At 39.2% G+C, this 12522-nt stretch overlaps 1 long non-coding RNA gene across 3 annotated transcripts; it reads left to right on the forward strand.

The window, feature by feature from the left end:
* The first annotated feature begins 1809 nt into the window (after positions 1-1809).
* Positions 1810-12101, forward strand: LOC106504650 (uncharacterized). Of its 3 annotated transcripts, none has more exons than XR_014813559.1 (3): positions 1810-1936; positions 2601-2714; positions 11290-12101. It is a non-coding gene; the product is annotated as an uncharacterized LOC106504650 (long non-coding RNA). The 3 variants fall into 3 exon arrangements; XR_001298290.3 differs by lacking the exon at positions 11290-12101 and adding an exon at positions 4507-4674; XR_001298289.3 differs by lacking the exon at positions 11290-12101 and adding an exon at positions 4542-4674.
* Positions 12102-12522: the final 421 nt, after the last annotated feature.

Genomic DNA, 12522 nt, shown 5'->3' on the forward strand with positions numbered 1-12522 from the left:
GAGAAATCTGCATGTTTATTTCTTAACAATAGCAAATTCAGAAGGAATTTATGCCAGCTTATCTAAATACATTTAGTACAACAACCATGTCCACAAAGGAATTTATCTGGAAAGCCAACTTACAACCTACAATTAGTGGATTTATGAATAGCTCATTTTAAAAGTATGTAAAAGTCAAATGACATTACCTAGTCAAAGCTAGATATTTGATTATTTATCCTACATGAATTTTGAAACAATATTTTGTTTAAAAGGGGGAAAAAAGCTATGATGGCTGAGGAGCTTTTCATAAAATTCTCTAATAAAGTTGCAAATGGTGAGAATTTGGCCATCACTAGTAAAATTTAATCTGGGTTAATTTCTTTTTTTTTTTTTCCTGGTGGCATTCTCAGAAAGTTGTTCATCTGCTCCCTTAAAGTTTAAAAGCGTAAAATATCCTCATATTGTCTGCACAAAGTTCTCTGGAGATGGGTGAGCAGAGAAGATACAGAGGGTGCTGGCAAGTGATAGTGTAGCCCCTGACAATGTTCTCTAGGGGGTGAAATGAGGTAAGAATAATCCACAATGTCATGAACTGACAAATCAGTCCTAAAAGAAACTGAACAGCTGGGGCTTTGCCCCAAGCTCTTCAATATTTCACAGTCTGTGAGAAGGGGGTGACTGTAGACACCTCTTGAAAATGATAAGTGGGATTTTAAGCACTGGCTGCAAAAGACATCTTTTTTTTTTTTCCCCACTGCAGACAGGGGTCACCTCCTTATCTATCTCCCTGAAACTCCCAAAAGGACACATCAGCCCACAGTGTGAGTAATGCTGAAGGCATGCGTACTCAAGAGGAGAATGAAAAAATAAAGTGCTGTTCACTTCCTGCAGAACTTGTGATACCAAACTAAATGAGAAAGCATTCTTGAAATAGTATTGTTTCGGCCATCATTCTTAAATTTTTACAAGTTCAGATGCAGATACCTCTGCAGAGGAAAGGTGAAATAGAGATTATTATGCCCATCCAAGAAGCAAATATATGATTAATGAATTTTTTTTCATCTCCAAATATAATGGCCAGGTTTCCATTTTTTTAAAGAAAACTTTCTCTTTTTGTTCTGTTGTTGCTGTTTCCATATGGAGTTCCCAGGCCAGGGATCAGATCCTAGCCACAGATGCTACTTGAGCCACAGCTGTAGCAACATTAGATCCTTAACCCACTGTGCCATACATTGAACCAGTGGTCACAGGGCTCCAGAAACACTGCTGATCTCATTGCACCACAGCAGAAACTCCAATACTTTCTTTTTTAAATTAAACTATACTGATTTCCAAAATTGTGTTTGTTTCAAATGTACAGCAAATAATTCATATATATATGTATACATATATACTTTTTCATATTTTTCTCCCTTAGAGATTACTACAAGATATTGAGTGTAGTCCCCTGTTGGTCCTTGTTGTTAACTTTATATATAGTAGAGTGTATTTTTGAATCCCAAACTCCTAATTTATGCCTCCGCCTCTTTCCCCTTTGTTTTCTATGTCTACAAGTCTATTTCTGTTTTATAAATAAGTTCATTTGTATAATTTTGTAGACTCCACATATAAGTGATATTGTATTTAACTGCAAAATATTCTCATTCCCACGAAATACTTTTTTTAAAAAAGCATTAATTTATCACATGTTGAGAAACCTGTCTTCAGTTCTTGGCAAACAACTCTGGCATTAGCAAATGCAGAAGCAGATGCTGATCCCCATTGTTATCCAAAAAAAAAAAAAAATTAAAAAAACATGCCAAGATCAGAGCTAACTGAAAAACATCCACTAAAGGACAGATGAAGAAATTACATAAAATGAAGGATGCACAAGAGGGGCAGGAGCCATTGATTCTGTGGCTGGGTTACACTGACCTCAGAGAGGAGGCAAGACAGACCAGCAGTGTTCATTATGGTAAGTTTTATCGTGAACCCCCCCACCGGGAACTGGAAAAATCTAGAAAATGGCTTTGTAATTAGGTCACAGTTATCACGCTTAATTCCAGCTTCATGAAATGTTGCAGAACCTTTCCCTGCTGTTCATTGAGATAAAATAGTTTTTAAAAATATGAGTAAATCTGAACTGCAATCTGCAAAGGAGATGATTTACCTTGAGGAGCAAACAACCAGAGGAATCCATCCAATATCAAATTGCTGGAATTAAAAGAGATGTTTTGCTGTTACAAAAAATATCCCTGAAAGGAACAGTGGAGAGTGTTTCATCTGGCCACACACATCAAAGAAAATGCCACACAAATGCTGCTCTTGTGCAAGTTTGTTTAGATGTTTCTTCTATGGACCTGGATTGAGGGTACTACCTCATCCTCCACCAAAGAAAAAAAACATGAACTCATGTAAAGTTACGGAGCATCAAAGCTAAAATCTACCAAGTGATTAATTTGCTCTAATGAAAAGTAATTCTGCAGACCCATTTGGAAATCCAATGGTCTGTAAAAATGGTAAATAAATGCTTCCTGACCAACTGTCCCATGGAATTTAACTGTGTTTTCAGTATTTCCTAATGGCGCCTTATGCTTATCTTATACTGCTCATGTCAGCTCTGGGCTGTGAATTTCCAGGTTCCAGACCCAGCCTCGGTGTTTGAAGATGGGAGAGAGAAAAGCCTTTGTGGAGACAAGTGAACTTATGAATTACGACTGAGCACAATTTGCATTTCCTACTAGTAAGTTCAGGTGAGCAAAAACTGACCAAGATTTAAGAGTTCCAGGAGGTGGTGGCTACCATTGGTTTCCCAGGCAAGGAGAGGTTCTAGTTCTCACAGGTGGCCCAGTCCCTTTATCTCTGCTCCAAGGTGTGGGGATTGGAGGCTACGCTGAGCACAAGCCCAGTGGCTGAGGTGGAAGCAGTTATTGCTTTACTTCTTCATAGCCTCCTGGAAAAGGGGGAAGCTCATTTTCTGCAGTTTGGCTAATAAATGATGGGAGATATTCCTAAAATATTAAAGAACATAAAATCTTCAATAAGGAAGCATTTCATAAAATAAAATTTGGATCTAAATGTAACTAATATAAGGATTATCCTGAAATACTTAAGTCCCTAATTAATTTTATAAGAGAGTCATTTTATTTCGGAGACACCACCTAGCACTAAATCCTAGACTTCTTAGTGGTAGAGACTTCATTTTGTCTGTTGCTATAGTCTCTGCAGCATCCATCCAGCACAGAGCTATAATCAAGGCTTGTTACTGTTCTCAAATCTCAGCACCAGACCTCACTGGCATTTCCTTGCCTCTTGCCGTATGGGAACACAGATCCCTTATTCATTAAGTGTACCTAGTCTCTTCTAAGTTTCCATGCCCAGGATTTACTTATTTTCTTGTAGCCTCCAATTTCTTCCATTTTCTCTAACCCAGTTCTTTTACAGTTATGTTTTTCATGGGTTTTGTCAGTCCTACAGCCGTTGAGTGATTAGGCAGGTAACAGAAAATGCAGGCATGAAGGCATCAATAAATACATGCAGAAAGTCATCAAAGGAGGCAGAACAAGAAAAGTCAAGGAAGGTATGATAGAAAGAAAAAGGCATAGAGAAGCCATAATCAAAAAATCTACAAACAATAAATGCTGGAGAGGGCATAGAGAAAATGGAACCCTCTTACTCTCTTTGTGGGAATGCAAATTGGTGCAACCACTATGGAGAACACTATGGAGGTTCCTCAGAAAACTAAATATAGAACTACCATATGACCCAGCAATCCAACTCCTGGGCATCTATCTGGAGAAAACCATAATTCAAAAATATACTTGACTTCAAAATTCATTGTAGCAATATTTACAATAGCCAAGACATGAGATCAACCTAAATGTCCATTGTCGAAAGAATATGGACATTTATGGATAAAGATGTGGTATATATATATTACACAATGGAGTATTACTCAGCCACAAAAAAGAATGAAATGTCATTTGCAGCAACATGGATAGACCTAGAGATTATCATACTTAGTGAAGTAAAGCTAAAACAAATGTCACTATGTGTAGTATCTAATAAAAAATGATACAAAAGAACCCATTCACAAAACAGAAACAAACTCAAAGATTTTGAAAAGAAACTTATGATTACTAAAGGTGAAATTTTGGTGGGAGGGATAAATTAGGAGGTTAGGATTAACATATACACACTACTATATATAAATAAATAAGCAACAAGGACCTACTCTATACCACAGGAAACTACTGTATAGTTCAGGGAACTCTATTCAATACTCTGTAATAACCTATATGGGAAAATAATCTGAAAAAGATGAATGTGTATATGCATGACTGATTCACTTTGCTATATACCTAAAAGTAACACAAAATTGTAAATTAACCATGCTCTAATACATTTTTTAAAAGGCATGTACAACGTAAACCAAGGTAGTGCCTCAGGGATGTGTGATCATCCAATAAACACAGAACAGGAATCCCTGATGTAAAACACAATGATATAAAACTTACTGTACATTTTGGTCTTTATTGTTCTCAGAGCCAGAAACCTGCTATCATTTGTGTTGTTTACAGACACTTGTGAGTGAGAAGAACAACTTGAAGCTTTCTTCTGAGATCTTCTCTAAAGTATCCCCATCAACATTAAAGGGACTTTCTCATTAAAGCCCCAGGAGTTGCTGTTTTTAAGGCCAGAAATTAAAAAAAAGAGAACTATTTTTCAAGTTTGACTCTTCTTTTTGCCAAATAAGAATATTCTTTCATTTACACTGGAAAATCAGTGTGTGTGGCTCTTTGATATTCATGAAATCTCCAGAATCCAGTGCCAGTTAGGAAGGCTCATCAGGAAAATCACAAATCAGTATTTGTTTGTGTTTGGGTCATTAAGTACAACTTCCTAACATTAAGCCTATACCATGGTGTTAGGTATCATATATGAAAATGTATACCTTATCTAAAGAATCATTCCAGTGGAGTCCCCACTGTGGCTCAGCAGGTTAAGAACCTTACGTAGTATCCATGAGGAGGCAGGTTTGGTCCTTGGCCTCACTCAGTGGGTTGAGGATCCTGCATTGCCGCAACCTGGGAAGTACTTAGGTCACAGATATGGCTCAGATCCTGTGTAGCTATGGCTGTGGTGTAAGCCTGAAGCTGCAGCTCCGATTCGACCCTGAACCCCTAGCCTAGGGACTTCGATATGCTGAAGTGTGGCCCTAAAAAAAAAAAAAAAAAAGAAAGAAAGAAAGAAAAAGAAAAAAAAAAGGATCACTCCATTAATTATGATAGGAGAAGTATTCAAGTCACTCAACTTTCCTATTGGATTGTTCATATAACACACAAATAGATCTTTAGAGAATTAATTCTTCCTCTTTATAATGTTTAGGTCTTACCCATGGCTAGGATAGGGAGAAATAGAAGGAAAAAATCATAGATGATTTTAAAAATTCAAAAAAATAATTTAAGAAAATTAGATTTTCCGGGGAATGTAAATTTCAAAATGAACTTATATCAGACCATGTTTTGGTATATATTTGCCATCTCTAGTTTCTTTCCACTCATTTTGTTTTTTAAAAAAAACACTCCATCGTGGCTCAGTGGTTAGTAAATCTGACTAGGAACCATGAGGTTTCGGATTCAATCCCTAAACTTGCTCATTGGGTCAAGGATCCTGGGTTGCCATGAGCTGTAGTATAGGTCGCAGACTACGCTCGGATCCCACGTTGCAGTGGCTGTGGTGAAAGCCGGTGGCTACAGCTCTGATTAGACCTCTAGCCTGGGAACTGCTGTGGATGCAGTCCTAGAAAAGACAAAAAAAACAAAACAAAAAAAAACCACTCCAATTGGATTATTTTTTTTTAGGGCTGCACCTGCAGCATATGGAAGTTCCCAGTCTAGGAGTCGAATAGGAGCTGCAGCTGCTGGCCACAGCCACAGTCACAACACTACTGGGTACTCAACCCACTGAGCGAGGCCAGGGATCAAAGCCACATCCTCATGAATACTAGGAGGGTTCTTAACCCACTGAGCCACAGTGGGAACTCCTCCAATTGGAATTTAAACCCCCGCTACTCCAATGACACTTGGTTTTAAGGTCACTAATAAGTGGTTAGTTCTTAATTCTCAGATGCAGTTTCTCATTCCCTTCGTCTTTGCCATGTTCCGATTTTTCTTTTTCTTAGATTCCAGGGCGCCAAAAGAGCTCTGTTTTCTCCCTCTATTGTTACCCACTCTTTTTCGGAAGCCATCATGCCTAATAAATACCTCACACTTAAAATGTCCATAAGTAAGCCTGTCCTCCCACCCCAATATCTGTCTAGCCTGCAGTCTCCCCCATCTTGGCCATCATCAATTCTATTTCTCTTAACCACATGCAATCTGGTAGCTCTGTCTTCAAAACATAATCAGCAGGGAGTGCCCCTTGTGGCACAGCAGAAATGAATCTGACTAGTATCCATGGGAGGAGGGTCCTATCCGTGGCCTCAATCAGTGGGTTAAGGATCCGGCATTGCCAGGAGGTCTGATGTAGGTCACAGAGGCAAGGCAGCTCAGATCCCGTGTTTCTGTGGCTATAGTGTAGGCCTGTGGCTGCTGTTCGGAGTCAAACCCTAGCCTGGGAACTTCCATATGCCGCGAGTGCAGGCCCTAAAAAAAAGGAAAAAAAAAAAATCAGCATCTGACCACCCTGGTTCAGAACATCATCCTCCCTCACCTACATCTCTCAGCAGCCTCCATATTGGCCATCCTGCTTCTGCTCTTTCCCAGTTAATGTGTTCTCCACAGGTCAACCAAAAAGAGCCTGTTAAAAGGGGAGTAGGGTGGTGTCACCCCTTAAATTCTTCATTCTGGGTAAAAGTTAAAGAACTTACGGTGGCACCTAAGTCGCTCCATGACACAGCCCATTCATTTTCTGACAATCCTCCTTCTGGCTCCCCCCATGGTTCCCTTTGCTCCAGTCACCCATAGCCTTCTTGTTCTTCCCAGAACACGTGAGGCAGCCATCGCCTCTGGACCTTTGCAAGGCATGCTCCCTCAACTTGGAATGTTCTCTTCCCAAAAGCAACTGTGATCTAGCCCCTTGCTGCTTTCAAGAGTTTCTGCAATGTCCCCTTCTCAGGGAGATCTTCCCAAATCACTCAGATAAAAATTACAACCTGGCATACCCATCTCCTCTAATATACTCTAGCTTTTTCCCCAGTCCACTTGGACCTTTCAACATTCTATGGAACTCTTTGTGGTTTTTGTCATCTTTAGTTTCCCTTCACTAAAATGTAGGCTCTGGGAGAGTAGAGATTTGTAAATGGTTATTTATAAATTAGACGTTTAGTAATTTTTAAAAAGTTTTATGGCTGCTCCTGCAGCATATGGAAGTTCCCAGGCTAGGGATCAAATCCCAGCTACAGCTCTGACTTACACTGGATCCTTAACCCAGTGACTGGGCCAGATATCGAACCTCTACCTCTGCAGCAACCTGAGCTCCTTCAGCCAGATTCTTTTTTTTTTTGGTGGGGGAGGGCTTTATTTTTTAGGGCCACACCCACAGCATATGAAAGTTCCCAGGCTATGGGTCTAATCAGAGCTGTAGCTGCCAGCCTATACCACAGCTCATTGCAATACCGGATCCTTAACCCATCCAGCAAGGCCAGGGATCGAACCTACTTCCTCATGGATACTTGTCAGATTTATTTCCACTGAACCACGATGGGAACTCCTTCTTCAGTCAGATTCTTAACCCATTGTGCCACAGTGGAAACTCCACTCAGTAAACTTTTTTTTTTTTTTTTTTTTTGTCTTTTAGGGCCATACCCACGGCATATGGAGGTTCCTAGGCTAGGGGTCCAATTGGAACTGTAGCCGCCAGTCTAAACCAGAGCCACAGCAATGCAGGATCCAAGCCACATCTGTGACCTACATCAGAGTTCATGGCAACGCCAGATCCTTAACCCACTGAGCGAGGCCAGGGATTGAACCCAAATCTTCATGGATGCTAGTTGGTTTCACTAATCGCTGAACCACAACAGGAACTCCAACATTTTTAATTAAATGATTAGTATGCAAAAATAACACAGTTTTCACATGAAAGGTTGACACAGTACCCATTTCATGGCCCTGATCTGTCTCTGGTTTTTCTTTCATTCCCTCAATTTTTCTCTGGTCTCAGTTTTTCCTTCCCAGTGAGTATCTGACAGGAGTTGCATCTGCAAAGTGTGTGAACTGCTGATCTAAAAATCTGCAGTCAGACCCATGCAACCCAACTAGGGATTCACCATTCTTAAACTCATAAGCAGAGAATCTATGAGTGTGAGAAAGTTTTTTAAACTGGAATGAAATTAGGCTCCCTAAAATTTTCAACCTCAGGTTCTGTTTCTATTTTGAGGAAAGCCCTGAATAATTATTTTCCCTCTCTTCAGGTGTTTGAATATAAAAATATTTTCCTATGGCTTCCAAAGTCTTCATTTCTTTTGCAAAAGGTCATCCCTTCCTCCTATGACTTACATGGTTTAGAATTTTAAAAGATTAAAAAAAAAATAGGAGTTCCCATGTGGCTCAGTGGATTAAGGACCCAACATTGTCTCCTTGAGGATGTAGTTTCAATCCTTGGCCTCCTCAGGGGGTTAAGGATCCAGCAATACTGCAAGCTGTGGTGTAGGTCTCAGACATCGCTAAGAACCCGCCTTGCTGTGGCTGTGATATAGGCTGGCAGCTACAGCTCTGATTCGACCCCTGGCCTGAGACCTTCCATATGCCACAGGTGTGCCCCTAAAAAGACAAAAAACAAACAAACAAAAACAATTAGTACATCCAATGTCCCAGTCATTTCCTAAGGAAACATAGACTCTCTCACCTTCCTAGTCTCCCAGGGCCCACTACACACTAGCTGGTAAAATTGAGCAAGGAGTTTAACTGCCCTGGGTACCATCTTCTTCATCTGAGAGATGAAGTAACATCTAGCTTATGGGGTCAATATGGGAAGTGAATGGAGGTGATCCTAGGGGAGGACACCCAGCCTTACAGTCAGAGCAGAGGCTAGAGTTTGACATTCTGGGGTTGAAATGCAGCTCTGTTCCTCACTGTCTTGTGTCTGTTTCTCTCATTTCAGTCTTCCCTCCCACAAATCAGGGGTCATCCTCATTCCTTCTTCACTGGTAGTTATGGGACTTAAAACTGAAAATCCAGAGTTCCTATTGTGGCTCAGCAGGTTAAGAACCTGACACAGTGTCCGTGAGGATGTAGGGGTTCAGGGGTTTGATCCCTGGTCTCGATCAGTGGGTTCAGGATCTGGTGTTGCCATGGCAGTGGCATAGGCTGCAGCTGCAACTCAGCTCTGATTTGACTCCTAGTCCGGGAACTTTCATGTGCTAAAGATTCAGCCATAAAAAGAAAAAATAGGAAAAAGAAAATCCCTGCAGAGTATTTGACACAAAGTGCTGGATACCCTTGAGTTATTATTTTTATAACAAAATACATCTGGCAGCTACAAATACGACTTAATATTAATATGAATAAATAGAACATAGTTTACTTGGCAGATGACAAAATAGAAACATGTAACCTAAAAATATCCAGAAAGTACAAAAATAACGTTGTACCAAGAACAATGATTTTGACAATAAAATTAAATGACTAAAATTAACTGACTTAAAAACAAACACTCTCAAAATGAACTATAAAACTGATAATTTGCTGCTTATAGAATTTAACCTAAAGTCAAATAATACAGAAGAATTAAAAATAAGAATGCGGAGTTCCTGTCCTGGTGCAGCAGAAACAAATCCGACTAGGAACCATGAGGTTGCAGGTTCAATCCCTGGCATTGCCTTGAGCTATGGTGTAGGTTGAAGACGCTGCTTGGATCCCGAGTTGCTGTGGCTGTGGTGTAGGCTGGCAACTGTAGCTCCGATTCAACCCCTAGCCTGGGAACCTCCATGTGCAGCTGGTGTGGCCCTAAATAAATAAATAAGAATGCATAAATTACAATAATTATACTTATGTTACACACACAAGGACATAGAAAAATCTCACAAAATAAAATCTCTAATTCCTCATTAATTTAATAAAACCGAAGAGAACTTTAAAAGTCAGATAATGTACATTTCTTAACACCAAGGGAAAGATTTGGGGCAGAGTCTGAGACTCTTTGATTTGATTTGAAATAGACTCTTTGATTTGATTTGAAATAGACCGAAGGTCCCAAGATCAAATTATATGTAAAGAAACAGAAAAGCTTTGGTTCTGGTGTTAGATGGTCCATGTGCCCTGAAGGAAAAACATTATATTTAAGTAAGTTGCTTTTTCGTTTTTTTTTTTTTTTCCCTTTCCACTTGTAGGTAGTGAGTAGCAAAACCACACAGAAACAAACCTATACACACACTAATCTTTAAAATATTATTTCTTTGGAGTTCCCTTTGTGGCTCAACGGTTATAAACCCAGATAGTATCCATGAGAATGAGGGTTTGATCACCGGCCTTGCTCAGTGGGTTGAGGATCTGGCATTACCATGAGCTGTGGTATAGGTTCCAGATGCAGCTCAGATCTTTCATTGCTGTGGCTGTGGTAGGCTGGCAGCTACAGATCCAATTTGACTCCTAGCCTGGGAACTTTCATATGACAAAGGTGCAACCATATATAGCAAAAATAAAATGAAATAAAATATTATTTATTTTATTGAAGTATAGTTGATTTACAGTATTGTGTTAGTTTCAGGTGTACATCCTAGTGATTATGGGATTTTGTAAATTATATTCTATTATTAGTTGTTATAAAATATTGGGTATAATTCTCTGTGCTATACAGTAAAATTTTATTGCTTATGTACAGCATGTTATATCTATTAATCTCACACTCCTAACTTGTCCCCCCTCCATTGGCAACCATAGGTTTGTCTCTATGTCTGTAAGTCTGTTTCTATTTTGATATATAAATATGTGTAATTACATTATATCATATACATTATTAAAATATTAATAATATTATTATTTGTATTATTTTTTAGATTCCATATATAAATAACATCATATCCCATTTTTCTTTCTCTATCTAATTAATTTCATTAAGCATAATACCCTCTAGGTCTGTCTACATTGCTGCAAATGGCATTATTTCATTCTTTTTATGGCTGAGTAATATTCCACTCTATACACATCTCACATCTTGTTAAGCCAGTTGACATTGGGTTGTTCCCTTGTCTTGGTTGCTCTGATACCCTTGAGTTACCCTCTCTTAATTGTGGATGTTCAGCAGAAAGGGTCTTTCTGCCCCTTGTCTTCCATTCCTATTCCCTTTACTAGGTGATTTTTCTTTTTAAAATACTTTCTGTTTCTCCAGGTGGCTTATGAGCGGTCATTAGCAGAATATGCATCAGCAAGGAGAATGAGGTGCAAACGTAGGCACACTGGGTTGCCGCAGATAAGCATGCCATCTGCAGAAGCACAATGATCAATCTCTAGATGCTATGCATAGTTCCCTAACACCAAGCTTCCTCAATGCCAATGATTGTTAAATGCCTAAAGGTCAGAATAAAAGCTTAACTTTCTACCAGCTATGTGACTTTTAAAATAATAAAAGAACTTTTAAAATAATAAAAAGAACTATATTCTGCACCTACAACCCCCTCCTCACTTGATGTAATCCTAAAGAGCACAATAAAACCAGTGTGGTCTTTTGAGGCGGCACTCTTGTTCCCTGAGACCTTGAGTCCCCTACTTCCGGTTCCCACCTTTGATTAAGATAAATGTCTTTGTGTCTTGCTTTATGTTAACATTTTCTTAAGTTTCACAGCACCCGTTCTTCAGCCCTCACCTGCTGGGCTGGTCTTGGCTTTGCCGTAATGGATTAGTAATGAGATCCTGTCGTGTAGCACTGGGAACTATGTCTAGTCACTTATGACGGAGCTGATAATGTGAACAAAGAGAATGTATACATGTATGTGTAACTGGATCACTATGCTGTACAGTAGAAAAAAAATTGTATTGGGGAAATAACAATAAAAAGAAAAGAATATCTTCTCAGCCAGTAAACAAGGTATTAAAAACAAATGGGGATAATAGGAGTTCTCTGTGGGACTAACCATTGAGTATTTGGTGTTGTCACTGCTGTGCCTCTGGTTTGATCCCTGTTCTGGGCATTTGTGTATGTGATGGGTGGGGCCAAAATAAAATATATTACTTAAAAATATAGTAATAAAATACTTCCTGTTTCATTTCAGTGTGCGGCAGTTTCCCTACACAACGCCTATGCTAAATGTATTATTTCTCTTGATTGAAGCTTATGGATTGTTTTTTTCTCCAGTTTGAGAATTTGTGTCTTTGGTCAATTTTGGAAATTTACAACCAATGTCTCTTCAGTTATTGCCACATCTTTCTTCTCTCTGTCCTGTCTTTCCTCATCTTTCCAGGCCCTATTCCATAAAGAAGTCATCTTTCAGCTCTGATTGTTACCATCAATTTATCTATAATCTGTGATACTTCCTCAGCTCTATCTTCCAGTTTCTTCGGGTTTTGTAGAGCAAGAGCCTACTGCCTGATTTCCATCTCCTTGCTGATGCATATTCTGCTATGT

The sequence above is a fragment of the Sus scrofa genome, chromosome 8, assembly GCF_054392235.1.
Source record: "Sus scrofa isolate SSC_HxYL_T2T_F1_AM1 chromosome 8, Sscrofa_HxYL_maternal_Yorkshire_Landrace_v2.0, whole genome shotgun sequence".
In the NCBI taxonomy this organism is placed as follows: Eukaryota; Metazoa; Chordata; class Mammalia; order Artiodactyla; family Suidae; genus Sus; species Sus scrofa.